This window comes from Hyperolius riggenbachi, chromosome 10 (assembly GCF_040937935.1).
Source record: "Hyperolius riggenbachi isolate aHypRig1 chromosome 10, aHypRig1.pri, whole genome shotgun sequence".
Classification (NCBI taxonomy): Eukaryota; Metazoa; Chordata; class Amphibia; order Anura; family Hyperoliidae; genus Hyperolius; species Hyperolius riggenbachi.
In genome coordinates this window covers 198,456,488-198,469,927 of record NC_090655.1, presented here as the reverse complement: position 1 = coordinate 198,469,927, position 13,440 = coordinate 198,456,488, and the positions used below count along the sequence as shown (strand labels likewise).

At 44.4% G+C, this 13,440-nt stretch overlaps 5 non-coding genes across 5 annotated transcripts; all 5 read left to right on the top strand.

Annotated features, from left to right (window-relative positions):
• Positions 1–1,197: 1,197 nt before the first annotated feature.
• On the top strand, positions 1,198–1,268 carry TRNAG-CCC (transfer RNA glycine (anticodon CCC)). The gene has a single exon. It is a non-coding gene; the product is annotated as a tRNA-Gly (tRNA).
• A 1,709-nt stretch (positions 1,269–2,977) lies between these two features.
• TRNAG-CCC (transfer RNA glycine (anticodon CCC)) lies at positions 2,978–3,048 on the top strand. Its single transcript has one exon. It is a non-coding gene; the product is annotated as a tRNA-Gly (tRNA).
• Positions 3,049–3,868: 820 nt separating this feature from the next.
• TRNAG-CCC (transfer RNA glycine (anticodon CCC)) lies at positions 3,869–3,939 on the top strand. The gene has a single exon. It is a non-coding gene; the product is annotated as a tRNA-Gly (tRNA).
• A 7,833-nt stretch (positions 3,940–11,772) lies between these two features.
• TRNAG-CCC (transfer RNA glycine (anticodon CCC)) lies at positions 11,773–11,843 on the top strand. The gene has a single exon. It is a non-coding gene; the product is annotated as a tRNA-Gly (tRNA).
• An 819-nt stretch (positions 11,844–12,662) lies between these two features.
• TRNAG-CCC (transfer RNA glycine (anticodon CCC)) lies at positions 12,663–12,733 on the top strand. The gene has a single exon. It is a non-coding gene; the product is annotated as a tRNA-Gly (tRNA).
• Positions 12,734–13,440: the final 707 nt, after the last annotated feature.

Here is a 13,440-nt window from a genome sequence, read left to right as displayed (position 1 = left end):
CATTTATGTAAGGCTCTTACAAATAGCCTGATCTGTAGAGATAGCTACCTAGAGTGATTCAACGTGGTGAAAATGTTAGCAGCTAAAGTGTAGCAATTGTGAAAATTAAATTAAAATAAGCTTGCATTGCCTTTCCTTTAAGTGATATATTCCAAAAGATGTCTTCAGAAAGTTTTTTTGAGAATTTCACCTTGGCCAGCATGCTTAGAAAGATTGGTAGAAAAACAGTGCATTTTTGCTTGATGATGATGAAAGATGTCGGAAAGCAGTGGCTGAGGCTTGAGCCATAAGATAAAATGCCCACAAGCGCTAGTAGTGTAGGGGTATCATGCAAGATTCCCATTCTTGCCACCCGGGTTCGAGTCCCGGCTAGCTCAGGATAGCGCTTTTATACGTCTTCAGTCAGAAGAAGCAAGGAAATGCATTTCCACTTGATAACATTTCCAAAGTCTTATCTCTTGCAGGTGTAGCTATCATGTGCCACACTTTCCCGAACCTAAAGCAAAAGCTTATGCAGGTTGAACGATTTTTTCCTTCTAAACAATGCACGGTGCCTGCCTGTCCTGCTAATCCTCTGCCTTCCAATACTTTTAGCCATAGACCCTGATCAAACATGCAGATCAGATTTTCTGACTACAGTTGGACTAGATTAGCCACATGTTTCAGGTGCGGGACTCAGAAACTACTGGTGCTAAAAAGATCAGCTGGATGTAAGATAACCTACATTATTTTTTGTAAAAAATCAATATGTTAGCCTCCGTATCCCTCTCAATTTAGGTTTCCATTAAACCAAACAGAGCCAGGAGCTTCTATGTGACATCTACACTGAATGTACACAGCAAACTACTGTTTTTCTTACTGCACAATTTTCTAAATGAGCTGGATAGGCTACATTTATGTAAGGCTCTTACAAATAGCTTGATCTGTAGAGATAGCTACCTAGAGCGATTCAACGTGGTGAAAATGTTAGCAGCTAAAGTGTAGCAATTGTGAAAATTAAATTAAAATAAGCTTGCATTGCCTTTCCTTTAAGTGATATACTCCAAAAGATGTCTTCAGAAAGTTTTTTTGAGAATTTCAACTTGGCCAGCATGCTTAGACAGATTGGTAGAAAAACAGTGCATTTTTGCTTGATGATGATGAAAAATGTCAGAAAGCAGTGGCTGAGGCTTGAGCCATAAGATAAAATGCCCACAAGCGCTAGTAGTGTAGGGGTATCATGCAAGATTCCCATTCTTGCGACCCGGGTTCGAGTCCCGGCTAGCGCAGAATAGCACTTTTATACGTCTTCAGTCAAAAGAAGCAAGGAAATGCATTTCCACTTGATAACATTTCCAAAGTCTTATCTCTTGCAGGTGTAGCTATCATGTGCCACACTTTCCCGAACCTAGAGCAAAAGCTTATGCAGGTTGAACGATTTTTTCCTTCTAAACAATGCACGGTGCCTGCCTGTCCTGCTAATCCTCTGCCTTCCAATACTTTTAGCCATAGACCCTGATCAAACAGGCAGATCAGATTTTCTGACTACAGTTGGACTAGATTAGCCACATGTTTTAGGTGCGGGACTCAGAAACTACTGGTGCTAAAAAGATCAGCTGGATGTAAGATAACCTACATTATTGTTGGAAAAAATCAATATGTTAGCCTCCGTATCCCTCTCAATTTAGGTTTCCATTAAACCAAACAGAGCCAGGAGCTTCTATGTGACATCTACACTGAATGTACACAGCAAACTACTGTTTTTCTTACTGCACAATTTTCTAAATGAGCTGGATAGGCTACATTTATGTAAGGCTCTTACAAATAGCCTGATCTGTAGAGATAGCTACCTAGAGTGATTCAACGTGGTGAAAATGTTAGCAGCTAAAGTGTAGCAATTGTGAAAATTAAATTAAAATAAGCTTGCATTGCCTTTCCTTTAAGTGATATATTCCAAAAGATGTCTTCAGAAAGTTTTTTTGAGAATTTCACCTTGGCCAGCATGCTTAGAAAGATTGGTAGAAAAACAGTGCATTTTTGCTTGATGATGATGAAAGATGTCGGAAAGCAGTGGCTGAGGCTTGAGCCATAAGATAAAATGCCCACAAGCGCTAGTAGTGTAGGGGTATCATGCAAGATTCCCATTCTTGCCACCCGGGTTTGAGTCCCGGCTAGCTCAGGATAGCGCTTTTATACGTCTTCAGTCAGAAGAAGCAAGGAAATGCATTTCCACTTGATAACATTTCCAAAGTCTTATCTCTTGCAGGTGTAGCTATCATGTGCCACACTTTCCCGAACCTAAAGCAAAAGCTTATGCAGGTTGAACGATTTTTTCCTTCTAAACAATGCACGGTGCCTGCCTGTCCTGCTAATCCTCTGCCTTCCAATACTTTTAGCCATAGACCCTGATCAAACATGCAGATCAGATTTTCTGACTACAGTTGGACTAGATTAGCCACATGTTTCAGGTGCGGGACTCAGAAACTACTGGTGCTAAAAAGATCAGCTGGATGTAAGATAACCTACATTATTTTTTGTAAAAAATCAATATGTTAGCCTCCGTATCCCTCTCAATTTAGGTTTCCATTAAACCAAACAGAGCCAGGAGCTTCTATGTGACATCTACACTGAATGTACACAGCAAACTACTGTTTTTCTTACTGCACAATTTTCTAAATGAGCTGGATAGGCTACATTTATGTAAGGCTCTTACAAATAGCTTGATCTGTAGAGATAGCTACCTAGAGCGATTCAACGTGGTGAAAATGTTAGCAGCTAAAGTGTAGCAATTGTGAAAATTAAATTAAAATAAGCTTGCATTGCCTTTCCTTTAAGTGATATACTCCAAAAGATGTCTTCAGAAAGTTTTTTGAGAATTTCAACTTGGCCAGCATGCTTAGACAGATTGGTAGAAAAACAGTGCATTTTTGCTTGATGATGATGAAAAATGTCAGAAAGCAGTGGCTGAGGCTTGAGCCATAAGATAAAATGCCCACAAGCGCTAGTAGTGTAGGGGTATCATGCAAGATTCCCATTCTTGTGACCCGGGTTCAAGTCCCGGCTAGTGCAGAATAGCACTTTTATACGTCTTCAGTCAAAAAAAGCAAGGAAATGCATTTCCACTTGATAACATTTCCAAAGTCTTATCTCTTGCAGGTGTAGCTATCATGTGTCACACTTTCCCGAACCTAAAGCAAAAGCTTATGCAGGTTGAACTATTTTTTCCTTCTAAACAATGCACGGTGCCTGCCTGTCCTGCTAATCCTCTGCCTTCCAATACTTTTAGCCATAGACCCTGATCAAACATGCAGATCAGATTTTCTGACTACAGTTGGACTAGATTAGCCACATGTTTCAGGTGCGGGACTCAGAAACTACTGGTGCTAAAAAGATCAGCTGGATGTAAGATAACCTACATTATTTTTTGTAAAAAATCAATATGTTAGCTTCCGTATCCCTCTCAATTTAGGTTTCCATTAAACCAAACAGAGCCAGGAGCTTCTATGTGACATCTACACTGAATGTACACAGCAAACTACTGTTTTTCTTACTGCACAATTTTCTAAATGAGCTGGATAGGCTACATTTATGTAAGGCTCTTACAAATAGCTTGATCTGTAGAGATAGCTACCTAGAGCGATTCAACGTGGTGAAAATGTTAGCAGCTAAAGTGTAGCAATTGTGAAAATTAAATTAAAATAAGCTTGCATTGCCTTTCCTTTAAGTGATATACTCCAAAAGATGTCTTCAGAAAGTTTTTTTGAGAATTTCAACTTGGCCAGCATGCTTAGACAGATTGGTAGAAAAACAGTGCATTTTTGCTTGATGATGATGAAAAATGTCAGAAAGCAGTGGCTGAGGCTTGAGCCATAAGATAAAATGCCCACAAGCGCTAGTAGTGTAGGGGTATCATGCAAGATTCCCATTCTTGCGACCCGGGTTCGAGTCCCGGCTAGCGCAGAATAGCACTTTTATACGTCTTCAGTCAAAAGAAGCAAGGAAATGCATTTCCACTTGATAACATTTCCAAAGTCTTATCTCTTGCAGGTGTAGCTATCATGTGCCACACTTTGCCGAACCTAGAGCAAAAGCTTATGCAGGTTGAACTATTTTTTCCTTCTAAACAATGCACGGTGCCTGCCTGTCCTGCTAATCCTCTGCCTTCCAATACTTTTAGCCATAGACCCTGATCAAACATGCAGATCAGATTTTCTGACTACAGTTGGACTAGATTAGCCACATGTTTCAGGTGCGGGACTCAGAAACTACTGGTGCTAAAAAGATCAGCTGGATGTAAGATAACCTACATTATTTTTTGTAAAAAATCAATGTTAGCCTCCGTATCCCTCTCAGTTTAGGTTTCCATTAAACCAAACAGAGCCAGGAGCTTCTATGTGACATCTACACTGAATGTACACAGCAAACTACTGTTTTTCTTACTGCACAATTTTCTAAATGAGCTGGATAGGCTACATTTATGTAAGGCTCTTACAAATAGCTTGATCTGTAGAGATAGCTACCTAGAGCGATTCAACGTGGTGAAAATGTTAGCAGCTAAAGTGTAGCAATTGTGAAAATTAAATTAAAATAAGCTTGCATTGCCTTTCCTTTAAGTGATATACTCCAAAAGATGTCTTCAGAAAGTTTTTTGAGAATTTCAACTTGGCCAGCATGCTTAGCAGAAAATGGTATACTTACCTAACGGTAATTTTCCTTTCCCCATGGATCCATGGCAGCACTACGGGTAATTGGCCCCACCCTCATTACCCCATAGGACCTCATGTGTATAAATGTCTGACCATCCCCCTTCCAGGTGTCTTTGTAACTAGTAACTCACCGAAACAGGGTGGGAACCCTATGCTGCCATGGATCCATGGGGAAAGGAAAATTACCGTTAGGTAAGTATACAATTTTCTGCTTTCCCCAAGTCTCCATGGCAGCACTACGAGAACTAACTAGACACTCAAAGAAACGGGAGGGAGACTGTTGCAGGTGAAAACACACAAAGTAACTTTAATCACGTATTTTTAGTCTAACTTAGATTCGAAGGCAGAAGACAGTACTGCCTTTCCAAACTCTGCAGCTGCAGAAGCATGTATATCAACACGGTAATGAGAGATAAAGGTATCTATCTTAGTCCAATTTGCTGCCTGGCAGACTCTTTCTGGCGCCACCTTTGCCTGCGCTGCCCATGACGATGCGACACTTCTAGTCGAGTGGGCCGTTATTGCGCTAGGGGGAGTCTTGTCTGTGGCTAGATATGCTCTCCGTATGATACGTATGAGCCAAGCCGAAATAGTTCTAGAGGAAACAGCCTGCCCCTTCCTATACCCTGAATGGTTTATGAACAGTCTCTCTGTCTTCCTGAAGGCTTCCGTTGCCTGAATATATGCTTTTAGAGAGTTGGCTATATCTAAAGGATGTAGGGCTTCGTTGTCTTCCTCTCTGAATACTGGTAAACACCATTCCTGGTTCAGGTGATATGATGTTGAAACCTTTGGTAAAAATCCTTGTACCGGTCGTAAGATTACTTTATCCGGGAAGAACTGTATGTGAGGCTCCCTACAGCTTAGTGCCTGGATTTCAGACACCCTCCTTGCGGATGCGATAGCAATTAGAAAAACCGTCTTTAACGTAAGGTCTTCTAATGAGCAGGTTTCTGGAGGATAGAAAGGAGCTTTTGACAGGATACCAAGAACCAGCGGTAGATCCCATTGGGCAAAGACTGGCTTTACGGGTGGCCGAATTTTCATGACTGCCGCCACAAATTGTTTTGTTAGAGGGTGTAGTGCCCACCTGTGCCCTGTGAAGGCCGAGATTGCTGAGATCTGGACCTTGATCGAATAGCTGGATAGGTTCTTATCCACCCCCGTCTGAAGGAACGATAGGATCTGATGTATCAAAGGCTGTAGTGGGTCGAAATTGTGGTCTTTGGCATAGTCCGAGAATATTTTCCAAATTCTCTGGTAAGTTCGATTAGTAGAATAACTTCTGGATTTCAGTAGAGTATCTATCACGGAATTATCGCATCCCAGTTCTTTTAGTTTCCTCCTCTCAACCTGTAGGCCGTCAAGTTCAGCCGAGATGGGTTGGGATGATACAGCGGGCCTTGTGAAAGAAGGTCCTCTGATGTTGGTAACTTTATCGGCTGGCCGATCATCATCTGAAGAATCATAGGGTACCAAGGCCGCCTGGGCCAGCCTGGTAGGATTGCTATTAAGGTAACTTTCTCCGTTCTGAGCCTCAGCAGGAGACGGAGAATGAGAGGCAACGGCGGATACACATATGCCAGCTGGAAATTCCACGGTACTGTTAGTGCGTCCACATTCTCCGCTTCCGGCTCGACATAGCGGCTGAAGTACCTCGCACACTTCCTGTTGTGTTTCGTCGCCATAAGATCTACCTGTGGCTCACCCCATTGTGAACAGATCATGTTGAAAATTTTGTAATTCAACGACCACTCGTTGTTGGATATAAGGGTACGACTCAGGTAGTCCGGGACTGTGTTGTGAATACCCGGAATGTGGACTGCCGTCAGAGCTTGTAGGTTGTGGAGAGCAAACTTGAAAATCCTTTCCGCCTCCCTCAGCAAGGAAGGACTGCGCGTGCCACCCTGGTTGCGGACGTAGGCAACTGCTGTCACGTTGTCCATTCTCAGAGTCACTGAGCAATTCTTTATTTGGTGGCGAAAATGAAGAAGAGCGCAGTAAGCAGCTCTCAACTCCAGTCTGTTGGCTGGCCAATGTCTCATGTGAGGAGGCCATTGAGCCTGGGCTATCTGAGTCCCACATGTCGCTCCCCAACCGGAGGTACTGGCATCTGTGGCTATCAGGAGTTGTTGTAAAGGAGTCAGAGGGAGAGATTTCTTGAGGTTGGTGTCTGAGAGCCACCAACTTAGATCCTTCTTCATGATGGGGGTTATCAGTATAGTCTGAGACATCGTTATGCCATCCCACTGCCTCAGGAACCCCTGTTGCAAACTCCGCATGTGCCAGCGTGTCCAGGGGACCATGGGTATAGTTGCGGACATTGTCCCCAAAACCCTCAGACACTCTCTCGCTTGTAACTGATGGGATAAGGCAACTCGAAGCACTCTCTGTTTTATCACTGCTATTTTCTCCTGCGGTAGACACACCTCGTTTCGGTCTGTGCGGAATCTTGCTCCTAGATAGACTAAGTCTTTTGTGGGTTGCAGTTGGCTTTTGTGGAAATTTATCCGCCAGCCAAACTCCGTCAATGTGCGGATCAGGACTTCTCTGTGTTTCAGTCTCTGTTCCCTTGACTCTCCCAACAGTAGAATGTCGTCAAGATAGTGAAATGCACGTATCCCCTGCTGTCTCAGTATCGCAATAATCTCTACCAGAACCTTTGTAAATGTTCTTGGTGCCGTATTTATGCCGAAAGGAAGGCACACAAACTGAAAATGCTGTTCCTCTACTGCGAAGCGTAGATACCTTTGAAATGACGTCTGTATAGGGACGTGCAAATATGCATCTTCCAGATCTATGGAAAGTAAATAGTCGTCTCTGGCCACTATTGAGATGATCGTATTTAGTGACTCCATCTTGAATCTCTCCAGCATGATGAATGAGTTCAGGTACTTCAGATCTAGAACCCGTCTCCATTCGCCTGACTTTTTCTGAACGAAGAAGAGGTTCGAGTAGAACCCTCTCTTTCTCTCGCATAGCGGGACTGGTTTTATCGCCTCTTTTTCTATAAGGCCCTGCAGGTATTCCTGTAGTATTTGGGCTTTTTGTGTTGCAGTTGGCATACTTGTACGTCTGAAATGATTGGCAGGAGGCTGTCTCTTGAAGGTCCAGAAGTGACCGGTCGATACTGTCCTTACTACCCATGGTGAGGACACTCTCTCCTTCCAGATGTGAGAATATAACTGGAGTCTTGCCCCGACCGGACATTCCTGGAAATTGCCACCGTCAAAAAGACTTTTTATTCGCAGAAGCGGGCGTAGTCTTCTGCTTCTGAGTTTTCACAAAAGTTGATTGGCTCGACTGCCAATTCCTTTTAAAATTTCTGCCGGGTCTATAGGACCTCGCATTCCGGTATCTCGAGGACTGAGCCTGATTCTGTTGAAACAAAGCCTTGTCTTCCTTGGCGTCTATCCTGGGGCAGCAAGCCCGATTTCCCACCGGTGACACGGCTAATGGCAGAGTCCATTTTTTCACCAAATAGCGTCTTGCCGTCGTAAGGAATCTTACACCAGAGGAGCTTTGAAGCTGGATCTGCAGACCAAGCTCTGAGCCAGAGTGCTCTCTTTGCTGTCACCGAGAAAAACATATTCCTGGATGAGGAGCGTAGAACATCTATGGCTGCTTCTCCCACATAGTCGCCCGACAACTTTAGATCCTCTAGAAATGAGAATAGAGTCTCTTTGTCTGCTTCTGCCAGAATTGCCTGTTCCAGACCCTCAGCCCAGTTGCGGATGGCTTTCCCCACCGACGTTAAGGCTATTGCTGGCTTGCAAATTCCTCCCGACATGGTGTAGATTTTTTTCAGGTCTAAGTCCAGTTTCCGCTCCAAAGAATCTTTGAAGGATATAGCGTCATCTATGGGCAGCGTAATATGCTTCGCTAGGCGCATCACTGACGCATCCACTGGTGGAGCTGTGTCTAACGGCGTAATAGTAGTATCTGGTAATGGATATAATTTGGATATCCTATTGGATAAAGGGAGTCTTTTATCTAACTTCTGCCATTCTTCATAAATTACTTCCTGAATTTCCTCCATTACTGGAAATGTTGTCCTATCCTTCGTTAAGTGTTTGTAATAACGTTTCTTGGGTTTTGCTCCCTGTTTTTCATCTTCCTCCGGCTCCTCCCATTGGATAGCTGCCTTTACTGCTTTAACGAAAGGTTCAACATTGGCGAAGTTAAATCCTACTTCATATTCCTCTTCAATATCCGCGGAAGTAGATGGCCTGTCTTGGCCGTCGGCCAAACTGTGTGATGGCTGGGTGGCCATGCTGGCTACAAAATTCTCCAATGAATCCTGCACCGCTTTTTGGACAATGTCCGAGACGTCCACGGGGGCTACAGCGTCATCTTTTGCTATCTCGTGGAAGCAGGAGGCACAAACTAATTTGTTTGGCATTACAGGCTGTGCGCAGGCCCAGCACGCTTTTTTCCCCCGGTTGCGTTGTGGAGATTTGGATCTTGATCTATGTGACTTGCTATGCTTTGACCTCTTCTTGTGCGATCTATGCTTTGAAGGCGATCTTTCTTTGGAACGTCTTCTGGACGAATGAGACGATCTTCTCTTGTCTCGACCTCGGGAGCTAAAGTGACATTAAAAAGCGTTGTAAGTCACTGTACTATTTGATGATTGAAGTACACTTACCGATCTTCCCCCTCTTACCTAGAGCCATATTGCTGATCTTTTGAGGGCTTTCTTGCATCCATAAGAGGCCACCAAGAATAGACAGCGGCACGCTGGAAAGATAGGGAGAGAGAGAGAGAGAGAGTAGTGTCAGTCGCTCTAACCGCCCCCCTCACCCCCCCCCCCCCCCCCCGCTTCCGGAAATGACCTCCATATGTATGTTCCCCACATTTGGAACTGACCTGTGGACGGGAACGTTGGGCTAGTGTAATGATCGCTGCTGCAGCAGCTATTGCTGGAAGTAGTGCTGCAGCTCAGGCAGTTCTGATGTCTTTCCATGCAAGCTGCATAGCCTTGTCTGTCTTTCCCTGCTGTCAGCTTGTGACTGATTATCATTCACCTGTGTGGGAATCTGCATGTCTGCTCCCATTGGATGACCTCAGTATAAAGATCTGCTTCCTGCAGGGTTTCCTTGGGTTTTCATAGCTTCAGCTTAAGCCTGTCTTGCTGTCGCTTTAGCCCCCGATCGTGTTTCTTGTTATAAAGATACTTTGCTGGTCTTTGCATCATATATTGGTTCATTGCCAATATATATGCATACCAGCACGTTTATTATTTTTCTTGTATTTGTGTTACGTTAATACATCAGTGTCGCTGATGTATACGTACACGAACTGTTTATATCCTGTGTGCAGTTAGTCAGCTTTCCAGCACGTTTTGGTAGGTTGCGCGTACCGTGACCACCCGTGCTGAGGTAGTTACCCTGCTCCTGGTTCTGTTTGTGGATTGCGTTCATCTCTGCGAAGAGATAACGAATCCTTCTGAATCCTGTTCTGTTACTGTTTGTGGATTGCGTTCATCTCTGCGAAGAGATAACGAATCCTTCTGAATCCTGTTCTGTTACCGTTTGTGGATTGCGTTCATCTCTGCGAAGAGATAACGAATCCTTCTGAATCCTGTTCTGTTACTGTTTGTGGATTGCGTTCATCTCTGCGAAGAGATAACGAATCCTTCTGAATCCTGTTCTGTTACCGTTTGTGGATTGCGTTCATCTCTGCGAAGAGATAGCGAATCCTTCTGAGTCCTGTTCCCTGTGTTACTCCATTCCTAGTCAGCGTTCCTGCTTATGTCATATATCGGTTCATTGCCGATATATACATATGTTAGTCAGACGTTACAAATAGTTTCATTGATAGCTGTAATTGTAATACGCTAGGAAAACATACTTATTGTATATTTATCTGTGTTACGTTCATCTATCTTAATCCTGCTGTTTTCTGACTATCCTGTCCTGTCTTTGTGAGGCACGCCATCGCCGCATCGCATTGGCTGCCTCATTCCAGTCTGTCTGGTTTTGGACGCTTGCTGTCGCTAAGTAGCCGCTAGCTAGCAAGCGTTCATTCTGTCTACCTGTCCTGATCTCCTCAGTTCTGGTTTATGCGCTCAGCGCTACTTTGCGCTGAGACGTTATAACGAACGAAAGCATTGTTTGTGGCTGTCAGATCTGCACCGGCTCTGTGCGCCACAATCTCCTATTGGAGTCAGTCCTCCCCTCCACTATACTAGGGATAGCCTGTTTCCTTGTGCTAGTGTGTGTACCTCCTCCACGCCAGCTCATGCGTTGCATGCGTTGCATGCTGACTGTGGAGAATACACCACCAAGCGTTACAGCTAGGAACAAAAATCCGAGCAGGAGCACGAATGTAACGCCAGCCATGGCGTACTGCTCCTCTCGGTATAAATAGTTCCGCCCGCGTCATCGCCATGCGCCCGCCTGACCACCAATCAGATGTGTCCAATGCGGACGAAGCGTCGCGTGTACTTACGCGTGTGTGCTCCACCTCAGACAGAATGGGCGGAACACCATAAGCTGGACCCAGAGCGGTGGAACGCACGCCGACTACGCGTCAGGAACCGAGCGGGGAGGAAAGGGAGGAAAGGATGCAGCCCCAGCCCAGCTTTTAGCCCGGAGCAGGTAATATCACAGACATACAGTCTGCCCCCCCCCCCCCTGACCTTTTGAGCACCTTTAGTGTCCGTATAGGCAGGGAGAGCGAGAGAGACCACGGAAGATCCCCTAAGACCAGCAGAATAGGGGTGGAGGTACTATAGCCACAACTCCATTGGAGATTGTTTAGGCTGTACATAGGTACACCACAAAACCTTAGCGTGGGCGGTAAGAGGGTTAAAAATAAAGAAAGTTACTGCAGGGCAAAAACCTGCCAGTCCTATGAGGTGAGTTGGACCAGGAAAAAAAGACACCTGGAAGGGGGATGGTCAGACATTTATACACATGAGGTCCTATGGGGTAATGAGGGTGGGGCCAATTACCCGTAGTGCTGCCATGGAGACTTGGGGAAAGACAGATTGGTAGAAAAACAGTGCATTTTTGCTTGATGATGATGAAAAATGTCAGAAAGCAGTGGCTGAGGCTTGAGCCATAAGATAAAATGCTCACAAGCGCTAGTAGTGTAGGGGTATCATGCAAGATTCCCATTCTTGCAACCCGGGTTCAAGTCCCGGCTAGCGCAGAATAGCACTTTTATACGTCTTCAGTCAAAAGAAGCAAGGAAATGCATTTCCACTTGATAACATTTCCAAAGTCTTATATCTTGCAGGTGTAGCTATCATGTGCCACACTTTCCCGAACCTAAAGCAAAAGCTTATGCAGGTTGAACTATTTTTTCCTTCTAAACAATGCACGGTGCCTGCCTGTCCTGCTAATCCTCTGCCTTCCAATACTTTTAGCCATAGACCCTGATCAAACATGCAGATCAGATTTTCTGACTACAGTTGGACTAGATTAGCCACATGTTTCAGGTGCGGGACTCAGAAACTACTGGTTCTAAAAAGATCAGCTGGATGTAAGATAACCTACATTATTTTTTGTAAAAAATCAATATGTTAGCCTCCGTATCCCTCTCAATTTAGGTTTCCATTAAACCAAACAGAGCCAGGAGCTTCTATGTGACATCTACACTGAATGTACACAGCAAACTACTGTTTTTCTTTCTGCACAATTTTCTAAATGAGCTGGATAGGCTACATTTATGTAAGGCTCTTACAAATAGCTTGATCTGTAGAGATAGCTACCTAGAGCGATTCAACGTGGTGAAAATGTTAGCAGCTAAAGTGTAGCAATTGTGAAAATTAAATTAAAATAAGCTTGCATTGCCTTTCCTTTAAGTGATATACTCCAAAAGATGTCTTCAGAAAGTTTTTTGAGAATTTCACCTTGGCCTGCATGCTTAGAAAGATTGGTAGAAAAACAGTGCATTTTTGCTTGATGGTGATGAAAGATGTCGGAAAGCAATGGCTGAGGCTTGAGCCATAAGATAAAATGCTCACAAGTGCTAGTAGTGTAGGGGTATCATGCAAGATTCCCATTCTTGTGACCTGGGTTTGAGTCCCGGCTAGCGCAGGATAGCACTTTTATACATCTTCAGTCAAAAGAAGCAAGGAAATGCATTTCCACTTGATAACATTTCCAAAGTCTTATCTCTTGCAGGTGTAGCTATCATGTGCCACACTTTCCTGAACCTAAAGCAAAAGCTTATGCAGGTTGAACGATTTTTTCCTTCTAAACAATGCACGGTACTTATCCGTTAGCAGGGCGCATCCTCTAGGTGGCGACAAAACTCCACCAGAGTTACATCTTTCCCTACTATCCATGTCGGCCTGGAGGGGGAATAGTAATTAGCGCCACCTGCCGGATGCGCCCGGCTAACGGATAAGTACCCAATGCACGGTGCCTGCCTGTCCTGCTAATCCTCTGCCTTCCAATACTTTTAGCCATAGACCCTGATCAAACATGCAGATCAGATTTTCTGACTACAGTTGGACTAGATTAGCCACATGTTTCAGGTGCTGGACTCAGAAACTACTGGTGCTAAAAAGATCAGCTGGATGTAAGATAACCTACATTATTTTTTGTAAAAAATCAATATGTTAGTATAAGGAAACGCGGAAAGGCCGCTGTCTCTCGAGGTGAGGCGGCCGTTTCCGCGACCAGCATGGCGTCACAACGCGGAAAAAACGCTGCATGCCGCATAGGCAGTGCGGCGGAATCCGCATTGGTAACGGCGGAATCCGCGTTGGTAACTGCGGAATCCGCATCAGAGGCGGCCC